The 13147-nt window shown below is 42.1% G+C and overlaps 1 long non-coding RNA gene and 1 pseudogene across 3 annotated transcripts; one reads left to right on the top strand and one right to left on the bottom strand.

Moving 5' to 3' along the window:
* Positions 1 to 589: 589 nt before the first annotated feature.
* On the bottom strand, positions 590 to 4054 carry LOC136518008 (wall-associated receptor kinase 2-like; annotated as a pseudogene).
* A 3075-nt stretch (positions 4055 to 7129) lies between these two features.
* LOC136518974 (uncharacterized) lies at positions 7130 to 9665 on the top strand. 3 transcript variants are annotated; one of them, XR_010774662.1, is made up of 6 exons: positions 7130 to 7711; positions 7931 to 7989; positions 8116 to 8155; positions 8962 to 9124; positions 9223 to 9411; positions 9523 to 9665. It is a non-coding gene; the product is annotated as an uncharacterized lncRNA (long non-coding RNA). The 3 variants fall into 3 exon arrangements; XR_010774660.1 differs by having other exon boundaries at positions 7836 to 7989; XR_010774661.1 differs by lacking the exon at positions 8116 to 8155 and having other exon boundaries at positions 7836 to 7989.
* The last annotated feature ends 3482 nt before the right edge of the window (positions 9666 to 13147 follow it).

The following is a 13147-nucleotide window of genomic DNA, read 5'->3' as shown; positions in this document are numbered from 1 at the left end:
CAGGTGCTCGCCGTTCTATACTAGTGTTCTGTGTATAACATTCTGCGAGACAAAAAAAACTTACGATCACAACTTCTTCTCATAACATTATTAATATATTTTTTATTTAATTCTATAGATAACTTATCACAACAATTATTTGTACATGACCTCCGCAACCAAATTTTTGTTTATAACTGTTAGCGAACAAATTTATGCCAACAATTTCTCGACATCATTTTTCTAGCAATACTTTTTATATAGTAAATTTTACAAACAATGTAACTTATGCACATAACTTTTCTAGCAACACTCATATCGACTGCACGCTTAAACACAGATGAAACTAACAGACTCAGAGCACCCCTACCAAGCACAACTCCCGCACACCATACAAACCTATTCTACACATGCTTGGTCCCCTCTGGGAAAAAAAACCTTTGTGACATCCTAGTTTGTCCAAGACAAAATGGAACCAGGGCGGGCTGGCTGCACGACGGCAGGCGCAACCACCGTTCAATGAAAGGACCAAAGTAGAGTATCACATTACCAATAAGGAGACAGATATTGTATTCCTATGCTTCTAGCCTCCAAATTGGTTGAGCAAAAATATAGCTGGCATATATCCCTGACTCAGAAGAAGCTTAAATGGAAGGCATGGAGAGCTTAGTGTTAACATGAAAACAGGCATTAACTATCTAAGGTGATAGAACACTGATAATTACATCTATAAACATTATAAAGGGAGTACAAAGTGACCCAAGTCAACGTGGGAAATCCATGGACATCAAGATCTCCCTTTCCATACTAAACCGCCTGCTGATGTCATTCCCATCAGTACTGCAACTCAGTTGCCTAGCTAAAGGAATGTTCACTACGTGCTCCTCAGTTCTTGGAGTGTTTTAATGCTGGTTGCTGAGCTTTGCAGCACCTCAAGTCTCATCTCGACTTGCTTCATCGTGGGCCTATCTTCCCCGCTTGAGCTTACACACATTGCTGTGATCTCTGCCACTACTCCGGCTTCTTCCTCCCCTTCCTTGGCCACTTGTGGGTCTAGTATCTCAGTGAGCTTGTCTTGCCTATGTAGTATCAGGAACTTTTCCACTAGACTGTCACCAGTCGCTGACACATAAATATGCGGTTTCTCCCTTGTTAAAAGCTCCACAAGCATGACACCAAAGCTGTACACATCACTCTTCTCAGTGAGCCGTCTCGTGTTATAGCATTCTGGATCCAGATATCCGAAAGTTCCTTGAATGGCTGTGGTTATTCTAGTCTCATCAATAGGGATGCCTCGAGAAGCTCCAAAGTCTGACACCTTCGCTGTTAGATTATCATCAAGCAGAATATTGGTAGCCTTGATATCTCTGTGAACTATTGACATCGAAGCAGCAGAGTGTAGATAGGCAAGAGATCGCGCAACTTCAAGGGCAATTCTCAGTCGTTCCCTCCATGGCAATGATTGTGGAGAATTGACATGAAGATGCTCATAAAGGGTTGCATTTGAAATGAACTCATACACTAACAATGGAACTTCTGTCTCCAGGCAGCATCCGAAGAGTTTTACCACATTTCTGTGGTTTACTTGAGAAAGAATGGTGACCTCATTTATGAAATTGTCAATTTCACTCTGTATTGCTCGTCTTGACATTTTAATGGCTACAACACGTTGGTCAGACAAAATGCCTTTGTAGACGGTACCATGACCTCCTTTGCCGATCTTCCGATCCTCATGGAATGTATTTGTTGCCTTTTCTAGCTCTTCCAAGCTGAAGATCATCCTTTCAGCAATGTCCTTGTCTACTAATTGTTGCAACAACAACCCACGGTTTTTCCTGAAATAAAAATTTCTCAACTTCTTGGCTTTTCGGGCTCTTAGCTTTTTCCTCAAGAAAATAGCAGCGAAAATGAGAAGAACAAGGCCTCCGCCACACCAAATTCCTGTAGCAACAGCTAATCCTGGAAAATATATGGATTCAATCGTTCAAATATGTTTCAAGTAGTGCTTCTGTCAAAATATAACACTGTAGCCATTGAAGCTACAGGTTATTGGAAGATCTTGTTACCTGAAAATTTTTCTGTATCTTTGATGCATCCATGTGGTTTCTTGGGGTTCCCAGATGTGCCATGTGGACAGACGCAATTATAGGATCCATCCATGTTAATGCAATCGCCAAAGCATGGGTACTTATCTCCGATTGTGCACTCATGAGTATCAGCTGCAATTCAAACCACAAATGTGAAGCATGATGCTGTGAGAAGAATTGGCACAGCAAAACTGGAACACTTTATTTTCTTCTCTCATTTTTCAGTGATGAAGTGAAACTAGAACTTAATCTGTGAATGACAAGTTGCATACCGTGGCATCCATTTGTTATGTAAGGGTTGCCCTCGTAGCCGCGTTTGCAGCGGCATATGTACCCTGATGATTCACCATTCCAGTGATCATGGCAGTAACTATTGGAGCTAAGGCACCCATAATCACTTGATCTCTGAGCATCTGCACAAGACAAGTTTCTAAAATTCCACTTGCCACTAGCCTTGATCTGCAGCGGAGGAGCGGAGCCAGGTATGCCCCATGGTGTGACTAGGCCATCTAAGACTGCCGTCTGCAACAACATACCATTGTTTGTGTTCCACCATTCTTTATCTGCAATGACAAAGGTAGCGTTGAATGGCTGCTCCATTGTGCCATTTTCTGCATCCAAAGGGTCAAGCTTGATCGAATACATGTTGCTTGATCCCGGCAAGGATGCCTCGCAGCAGCCAACACCAGAGCACGTGCCATCGGTGGCTACCGCAGGATGCCCATTCAGGCATGATGAATTACACATAACGATCATGTTTTCTGAATCTGGCAGCATGACTTGAAACTTGAACCCACACCCCATGACGAAGAAGTTGTTCCAGAAAGAGGACAGTGTGAAGATGCTGTTGTCAAGGGGTACCCCCCAGTTCATACTGTACAGATTTCTCCGTGTCAGACTGGCGATACCATTATCAATGTCCAGCCTCCCATCATGCAGAGAAATGTTGAGCACAGCACTAGTATTGCCCAAGAAGAGCTTAGGGGGGTTGTAGGTCTCGTCACAGGTGAGCATAAACCCCTCGTAGTAGCAACCGGCACCAACACCAAATGGGTAAGGTACACTGACCTCGCCGCACTTGCTAAGGCAACCAGGCAGTGCTACGTTGGTGGCTGCGTGGAGCACTGGTGTGACTGCCAGGAGATTTAGCAGGTGCAGTGCTGCTATGGCTGCCACAAGCATCATATGATTTTGAGGAGTGAAGCAGAGGGCCATGGTTGAACTTGTAAAACCGGAGACATCTCCGAATCCTAAATATGAAGGACATGCTCGTGCAATCCTGTGGATGCAGTAAAATAAGGTAGTACTTTGACCCCAGAACTTAGGTAATTCTTGACTAGGCTGAAAGGATGAAGAATCTAATCAATTTGTGAGTGCAAAGTTTCAACCTTGTTCTGCCATTGTCAAATGACCGCACCTCCTAACACACGACGGTATGTCTATGTCAGACAAGTCACCTTCGGACTGAAAATTGATGAAATGCAAGGCGGCAAGGTTGAAGAGTAAACAATAGCAACTTAGTTGACCACGAGAAATACCCTGTGAAAAACAACTTATTAGAGAGCCCTCGGAGGCATAACGACAAACGGATAACGGGCGACATCATCAATCAAAAATTTGAAAGAGAGTACCCCCAGGACAACAGCGAGATGAAGTGCGGCGGACAAATCGCTGAACTTCACTTCTGAGGTGTGGCAGCTAAGTCAGTGGCTCCGCGCGCACGCCTTCCACCTGGACGTGGCGGGGCCTCGCCGGCGGCATCGAGCATTTCGGGACTCGGACAGGTCGCCCATCAAGGAAGTTCTTGGCCAGCCGAGCAGCCAGCAAACCTAGGACATTTCTGTCCTCCGCCCCAAGGGGAAGGCGGAGGCTGCCCGACCTGGCCGTGGCATGGCATCGCCGGGCCGCAGGCACGCTGGCGCCTCCGGCCGCCGCCACGGCGCCACGAGCAAGATCCTCTGGGCCGCTTCTTTAAGGCCCGTGATAGATTTTAGTGAATGGGGAGCGCACACGGTTGACTGGGCCGTTTTCTTTCTTCTGCTTATTTATTTTTTCTTCTTCTATATATATATATAGGAAAGGAAAAAGTCCATTTTATCTTCATGAACTATCCTCGAAGTTTAGTTTTCCTCCCTGAACTCTAAAACTGGGTAAGCCACCTCCCTCAACTTTTAAAACCGTTCATTTTACCTCCCTTACCCGGTTATAGGTGGTTTTCAAAGACGGTTTTGTCTTTTTCTTTTTATTTATTTTGGTTGAATATTTGAAAAATCATAGTAAATCACAAAAAATCATAAAATGGAAAATCTAATTTTATTGGATTCCACATGAGTAGATCTACACAGTAAACATATAATATGGTATGCTTTAGTACAAAGTTTTTGTTGTAGCATTAGATCTATGATTTTCTGTAATTAATTCATAGCTGCAGTTTCTATGGTCCAATTGTGGTGAAATTTTTATGTTGGTCTAATTGTTGTATGCTTTAACTGTAGTAAAAATTTCATACTCGTTTATATTTTTACACACTTTTAACTATTTTTAAACTATTTAACAAGCATAAAACTAAATAAATCTATAACTCAGTTATACATGATCCAAAGAGCATTGAATTTTTACTACAATTCAATCATATAATAATTAGCCCAGCATAAAAATTCACCACGATTGGACCATAGAAACTGCAGATTTGAATTAATTATAGAAAAGCATAGATCTAAAGCTACAACAAAAAATTGTTCAAAAGCATACCATATTATTAGCCTGTTCGGTTGGGCTTATACGATCGTATACGATCGTGGATTATAAGCTGGAACAGTATTTTTCTCTCACACCAAACCAGCCAGCAGTAAATAATCCACGATCGTTTACGACGAAACGAACAGGCTGTATATATTCACTGTGTAGATCCACTCATGTGGAGTCTAAGAAATCATGTGGAGTCTAAGAAAATTGAATTTTTCTATTTTATTATCTTTCTGTGATTTACTATGATTTTTCAAAAATACAGCCGAGATAAAAAAAAAGATAAAACCGTCTTTGAAAACCATCTATAAGTGGGCCAGGGAGGTAAAATGGTTTTAAAAGTTGAGGGAGGTAGCTTGCCCGGTTTTGAATTTCAGGGAGGAAAACTAGACTTTGAGAATAGTTCAGTGAGCTAAAATGGACTTTTTCCTATAGGAAAAGGTCCATATACCATATATTCCAGGGGTTGCTACGCGTGGGGGTGCTCAGCAGTGGGCACCGAGCAAGCTGCCGACCATTTTTTTCGTCGGCGTGATGCAGAGAGTTTGCATGGGGATATAAGTGAATTTGCACCCACATTACATACTATATACAAATAATTTTTTTTCTGTTGATGGATGCTATGTTTGCAATTTGATTTTTTTTTATCATGTTTGCAATTTGATTTGAGACAAAGAATGCAAAGGTATGTGTTGGAAAGAGGCAAACCGTGCCAATCTATTATCTATCTGATCCAAGCCCATTCCAAAGCGCTTAGGAATTAACTAATTAACCAACCTGGGGTGGGAGGGGATCAAGAGTGATCGACCTAGTCCACTTGTGCTTTGATTCTCCATTGGTTTCTGCTCTTACTGTTGCCAAACGAGGCCTAAATGAGTTTGTTGCTCGTGAAATTATCTTTGGAAGCTTTCAAAAATTGGATGTAGCTCTAGGAAAATGGAAAAAATATAAAAAATATTTTGTCATTCTAATTGATGTATTAACATATTTTAAAAATCTTTTAACAGCAAAAACATGAGATGCAACCATCATAAATGCAACAAAAAGTAATTCTAGTTGTATTTGTGTTGGTTACATCATGCAAGACGCATCTCATATTTTTGTTGGGAAAAGTTTCCAAAATGTTTTTAGACATTGATTATAGTGTTTAGAGGATTTTCTACTTTTTTTTGGATATGTTCTGATTTTACTAGAGTTCAATCCAATTTTTGGAAGCTTCCATAGATAATTTCACGGGCTCCAATATTTTATTTAGATGTCTCTTGTCCTCATATATCTATTAGAATTCCTTGGATGTTGATATTTTCTATGGTTTAGATTCTTATGTAGTATTTACCTGATTTGCTTTTAATTAATAAAAACAATGATGTGCCCGAAAACCTTTCAACTGTTGTAGGGAGGATTTGTCCGATTTTGAAAGTTGGGGCATGTAATATTTCTTATTGTTAAGTTGAGATGGGGGGAGGGAGGAGGAGGTTTAGTCACTGGTTTAAGAGGGTCAAATGGACTTCACTCAAAAGAAATTAGCTAAGGAGGGGTGGTGGGACAAGATTTAGGGTGCATTTAGATGCTAGAAACGTTTTGGATTCTCAAGTGAATCTCCAGAATCCCTACCAAATAGTCTATTTAATGAAGCAATTCTCCATGGAACACACAAAAAACGTTTCTCTGTTTTGAACTAGGAATAAGAATCACTTAAATACATGTTTCACAGTGATTTTAGTTCATTTCAAGGAGAATCTGAATCAATAGCCTAATGGTTTCATTGATTCTTGCCAAGTGATTTTATTTCAGCAGAGAAACATCTCTAGAGAGAATCTAGATCTGAAAATTTTATAGGAGAATCTGGATCTCTTCAAAGACACCCAATTCAATTCGGACACCTCTTGAAAGTTCAAAACTTGCTTGACTCCAAATGGACGATCTCAGCGTATTCAAATACCAGCGCAATTTCAAAATTGCAAATTAAAATTTCTCATCCCTCTCATACTTACTCCAAGCAGCAGTGCCAGTAGACCAGGAACTAAAACGCATTTTTGTATAACACTTATACAGCAACCAGTTACCAGTCCAAGGAAAGACGTGACTGAGTTGAGGTAAAGGCTCACTAGAAGTATTATTGCATACGGAGTAATTTTCAAAGAGTCATTCGATCCCAGTAAGAAGACGGATATAACATTCTGCTTCTGGCCTCCAAAATCAAAATTAGTTGAGCAAAAATATAGCTTACATACAGCTCTATACTTAAAGGAAGCTCTACTGAAGACATGTAAAGCGTGGTATGACGCGTAGACTAAAAATGTCATCCATATATTTACCCAAACAAGCCCGCCCTGCTCCTCCGACAGGAGCCCCGTCCACGTCGCCCAAAATTTTTACCGCCGTCAGATCTCGAAGTATACGCCCACGATTTACTGAATCGGCTTTTACCCGAAGCACTTCCTCGTGATTCTCTTTACTTTTTTTCGCTCTTCGTTGGCTTCTTTGTAGCTGCTTCAGCTTCTTGTCTGAATTCAGGAGAACAAATATATACTCAGCTTCAGCTTTTTGTTTGGGAAACTTCTCCTCCCCTTCCGTCTCTCTCGTCTTCGCTCTCTCCCTCCTGACGGACGGGCGACGGCGCATCCAGGTAGCCTCGGTGGTGGCTGGCCCTCGGCACGACGACGGCCACCCTCCTCCTCTCGTCCTCCTCCTCATCCATGGCCCTTCCCTCTCGCGCCGGGTTTAGCGACGGCCACGCGGCCCCAGGGTAGCGGCAACCCGACCTAGGGTTTCGCCCTTCTTGTTGGCCGCGGCGGCGGCGAAGCTCGGTGGGTTGATCTGGCGGTTGCGCTCTCCTGCTGCTCTGTGTCGTGGATCCTCCCCGAGAAAGCCTCTTCCTACATCTTCCGCTTGCACAGGTGATTGGCCGCCGCTCTTTTCATGCCTCTGTCAATGGCTGTGTTGTTAGGGTTCTATTAATCCTCTATCTATTCTATCTGTTGGAGTTAATAGATGTTGATTTCCTTAAAAAATTGCCTGCAGTGGCCATGTATTACCGTGACTGGTTCAGCTTTGTCTCATCGGATCTTCTGAGTCCCCTAATGCTAAATTTCTGATCTTCCACTATTACGGTCCAGGAGGGTACCTCCGAGTGTTTAAGCAATCGGTTGGCCTTGGTGGACATGTTCTTCTATTGGTGAGTATTTAGGATTTATACCAAAAAAATTAAGTGCTTCTCAAGACCCGCTAGATGTCAATTGATGAATATATTTTTTGGATTCTATTGTTGTCAACGTAAATGTGCTTTACTAACTTATTCCAGGTATTTGTGGTGTGACGAAAAAAAAACAGCCTATCTCTAGGTATGGTTGCTTTCTAAAACTTTTCCCTGTTATAATAAATAATGAATTTGGTAGGATTATGTAAGGTTAGGAGCAGGCCACCCTCTGGTATGCTCTACAAGTTTCATGTTCTGTAAAGTTTAGTAAAAAAATGATAACCGAGGTTTTTAGTTTGTTAATTTAAATTTCAACAGCATTCACATATCACCGTTTCCTGATTAAACGAGAGGGTTTACTTTTCCTTGTGTATGATAACGTGAGATGCGTTGGTTAATGATTGAGATCTGCCTAATACTTTGGTTAACTTTGGTAATAAAGATTACTATATGCAGGTTAAACAGTTACTGTTGTCCTTTGTTGATGGCTGTATCGTTACCTTTTTCTAATTTGGGGCTAAAGCAAAATCAGGTCCTAATTTGGGAAGCAACAGCTAATTTTAGTTCTGCATTATGATTCAGTGACACTCAAAAATTGCTTCTGCACTGAATTTGGTATTTGCTGCTAGATTTTCAGAGGGAAAAAGATACTTTTTAATCTACTGGCGGAACATTAGAGATGACACAAAAATAGATTTTACAAAGTGCTAAAAGCTGTTGCCTCTTCATCCTCTGGTACTGCTCAAGTGGGTCTCATTGAATAGCTATATTTCTTCCTATCTTACTGACTTACTTTTAAATACTTATTCACATGCTAGCTTTTAAAGGTTTTATGTTACAAACTCAACAATATCAGTCTCCATTGTATGGATTTTTTGAGGAAATCCATTGAGATGAATATCCTGTTCACAGTTTGCTATTGTTGTTCATAACGTTCTTTTTAAATAATAGGTTCATGGTCTGGTTCTGAATCCTCAACTTCAGAAAGATAGCTGCCATTTGTTCCACAAAATTGTGAATCAGGCTGACACAAGACTTCTGACGATTGTAATGAATGGTTGCTTCTCGATCTTGTGGTGATATGTGCATCATTGTTACCCTCCTACAAAAAGATGTAAGTTTAGACTTTCCCCTTTTGAGCATGCCCTGTCCTGTGATAGACCAGTCAACCAAATTAGTAGATTACTCACACATGGCGCTGTCAAAATTCAGATATTCCAAGCTCGGTCTTCTCACTGCAGAACTGTAGCCCAGGGTTTCTGTTCAGCAACCAAGGAGATGTGTTCCAGTCATTCGTTCCAAACGGCTTCGAGAGGCCTCAACCCGCTGGACCTGCCTCTGTCCGAGGCTACCAATGGGCAGTATGCTTTTGAAGACGGAACAACCAGCACAAACTTGCAGGTAAACTAACTGATGCTTGACGAGCTCATTTTCATTATCCTTTTAGTTAGCTTACTGAATAATCAAATCGAGCCCTAACGTAGCTTTCGTTTACGTTTTTTGATTTTTCAGCCTAGAAGCTATTGGGAGGAGGACCTCCAAAGCGTTTTCCACATCAACAACAAACGACAGAGCCAGGAGAACGGGGTTTCAGTTTCAACGCAGACTTTTCATGGTTCATAAATAAAACACTAATATACTGAAACTTTTTTCTAGATCTTCCTCCTCACCTGAATTACCGTCTCGAAACAGGTCAGTTACAAGAAGGCCACATTAAAATAGAGTTTTGATGAGCATACTTATAATTTCACGTATTGCTGCACGGGCGCGCGAAGGCGCGCGCCCTGATACTAGTATGTTACAAATGGAAGTTACCGTGGGAGATCCATGGACAGCAACATCTCACTTTCCATACTAAACCTCCTGCTGATGTTGTTCCCGTCATTACTGCAACTTCTTTGTCCAGATGAAGGAATGTTCACTACGTGTCCCACAGTTCTTGGAGTGCTTTCAATGTTGGTTGCCGCGCTTTGCAGTACCTCAAGTCTCATCTCGACTTGCTTCATTGTGGGCCTATCTGTTAATATCAATTAGGATCTCTAGCAGTAGATCTAGCAGGGAAACACTTGGATCCGTAATAGCACATGCACATCTAAACCTAGAACACTACACCGAGAGGGAGATAGGGTAGGGGTGCTGGTGTTGAACCTGAGCCCTCGGAGGGAGTCGCGGTTGAGCTGGCCATCTCAGCTTCGGTGATGGAGGCAGCACACGGGCAGCGACGGGTGGAGTAGAGGTGGCACGGACGTCGATGCAGTGCAGACGGACGGCGTAGCAGTGTCGACGGCGAAGTCAGTGGAGCTTCCCGTCGCTGGCTGCGCGCTCTCTTAGATCGGTCTATGGTTTATCGGTGGGGTTTGCGGCTCACGGTGAACCTCGTACCTCGAGCCGCCGGCCCCCACCTCTTTATATATAGCGCAGTGCGACGGGGGCCCACCAACCATGTAGGGTTGGGCGCCCCTGATCAGGGCGCATGACCAAGGCCCAATAGGCCGTTGGGCTTATTGGTTGGGAGATCAATCTAACATTCTCCCCCTTGATCTCACTATTACTTTTATCTTTAAACTTTAAACTTCAATCCTTTTATCCTTACTCATTTCTTCACAGATGATGCATAGAGCATGTTTCATCGTCACGGTCAATCGCCGATAGATTTAACAGCTACAATGCACGTCTCTGATCTGAAATAGTTACTTTAACTTTTGGGCCCTTTATAGTCCAGGAATCATAGGCTTTCCCTTAAACCCATGCCGGCTACATATTCTCTGAACACGTTGGGTGGTAAGCCTTTTGTAAGCGGATCCGCGAGCATCTTTTCGGTACTTATATGCTCAAGACTTATCATTTGATCCCGGACTTTATCCTTCACAACATAATACTTTATGTCAATGTGTTTGGCAGCACCACTTGACCTATTGTTGTGAGCATACTATACTGTTGGATTATTATCACAGTATAACTTCAGTTGTCTATTGATGTCGTCAACCACCTTCAAACCGGGTATGAACTTCTTTAGCTAGTTCACCTGCCCCGTTGCCTCATAACACGCTACAAACTCGACATATATTGTGGACGATGTAGTGACGGTTTGCTTTGAGCTTTTCCATGAAATAGCTCCCCCTGTAAGAGTGAACACATATCCAGACGTGGATTTTCTATTATCTCCCGCATAATCAGAATCTGAATATCCCACTATATGGAGTGAATCAGATCTTCTATACGTCATCATGAGGCCTTTCGTTCCTTGCAAATAACGCAAAACTTTCTTTACCAATTTCCAGTGTTCTATTCCAGGATTGCTCTAGAATCTGCCAAGTAACCCGGTAACAAATGCCAAGTCAGGGCGCGTACACACTTGAGCATATTGCAAGCTTCCGACAGCTGAAGCATATGGAACCACTTTCATTTGATCGATCTCATATTGGTTCCTGAGGCATTGAAAATCCCCATATCTGTCGCCCTTGACTATAGGAGCAGGTGAGGGACTACATTTGTGCATACTGAATTTCTTTAAGACTTTTTCTATGTATGTCTTTTGTGACAGTCCTAATACCCCTTTACTTCTATCTCGGTGAATCTCGATCCCTAGAACGAACGAAGCTTCACCAAGATCTTTCATATCAAATTTTGAGGACAAAAACTTCTTTGTTTCCAGTAGTAGACTGACATCACTACTAGCAAGTAAGATATCATCCACATACAGGACAAGGAAGATAAACTTCCCATTCTTAAACTTTGCGTAGACACAATTGTCCTCAACATTATCTTTAAACCCAAAATTCTTTATTGTCTGATCAAACTTCAAGTACCACTGTCTTGAAGCTTGTTTTAATCCATAAATGGATTTCTTTAGGCGGCATCCCAAATGTTCTTTTCCTTCCATGACAAAACCTTTCGGTTGTGCCATGTAAACATTTTCTTCTAAGTCTCCGTTGAGAAATGCCGTCTTTACATCCATCTGATGTAATTCTACATCGTAATGTGCCACTAATGCCATTATGATTCTGAAGGAATCCTTACATGAGACTGGAGAAAAGGTCTCATTGTAATCAATCCATTCTCTTTGTGTAAAACCTTTTGCCACAAGTCGGGCTTTATATCTCTCTATATTCCCTTGAGAGTCAAGTTTTGTTTTGTAGACCCATTTACAGCCTACTATTTTGGCTCCTTTAGGAATTATCTCCAAATCCCAAACTTTATTCGCATTCATTGATCTCATTTCATCTTCCATGGCCTCAAGCCACTTTGATGAATGATCACTTTTTATGGCTTCTTCAAATGAGGTGGGATCATCCTCCATTTGAAATTCTTCAGTGTTGTACACTTCATAATCAGCAGGAATCGCTGATTTTCTAACTCTTTGAGACCTTTTAGGGACCTCCTCATTTGGCACATTTTCTGTTTGAGGTTGTTGTTGCTCCCCCTCATGTGTGGCAATAGGTTCTATAGGATCCTGAGGCACAGGTTCCTCATCATCATTCATTGTTGCCACAGGTGGGATAACAATAGGTACTGGCACCACAGTGTCTTGTATTGTCGGTGCAGCAACAGCAGGTAGTGAGAAAAATGGCTCATGAATGATCGGAGTGGGTGCATACACCCGCTTCTCTTCAAGGTTAATTTCTCGAGCTACCATGCTCCCCCTAATCATTTCATCCTCTAGGAAGACAGCGTGTCTCGTTTCCACAAACTTTGTATGTCTATTAGGATAGTAGAAACGAAAACCTTTTGACTTTTCTGGGTAGCCAATGAAATGGCAACTCACTGTTTTGGGATCTAGCTTCCCAATATTTGGGTTAAAAACTTTAGCCTCAGCAGGGCTCTCCCACACACGCAAGTGGTTAAGTGAGGGTACTCTTTCTGTCCACAACTCATACGGTGTTTTGGGCACCGACTTACTTGGTACTCTATTGAGAATATGAATGGCGGTTTTTAACGCCTCCATCCACAGACTCATCGGTAAAATGGAGTAACTTATCATACTACGCACCATATCCATCAGGGTACGGTTACGTCTTTCAGCTACTCCATTTTGCTGAGGTTCGCCCGGTGTTGAATACTAGGCGACTATACAATTCTCCTGTAAGAACCTTACAAAAGGTCCAAGAACTTGTCCATATGGGGTATGCTGACCGTA

This window comes from Miscanthus floridulus, chromosome 17, assembly GCF_019320115.1.
Source record: "Miscanthus floridulus cultivar M001 chromosome 17, ASM1932011v1, whole genome shotgun sequence".
NCBI classification, from domain to species: domain Eukaryota; kingdom Viridiplantae; phylum Streptophyta; class Magnoliopsida; order Poales; family Poaceae; genus Miscanthus; species Miscanthus floridulus.
This window is presented reverse-complemented; position numbering and strand designations above follow the sequence as displayed.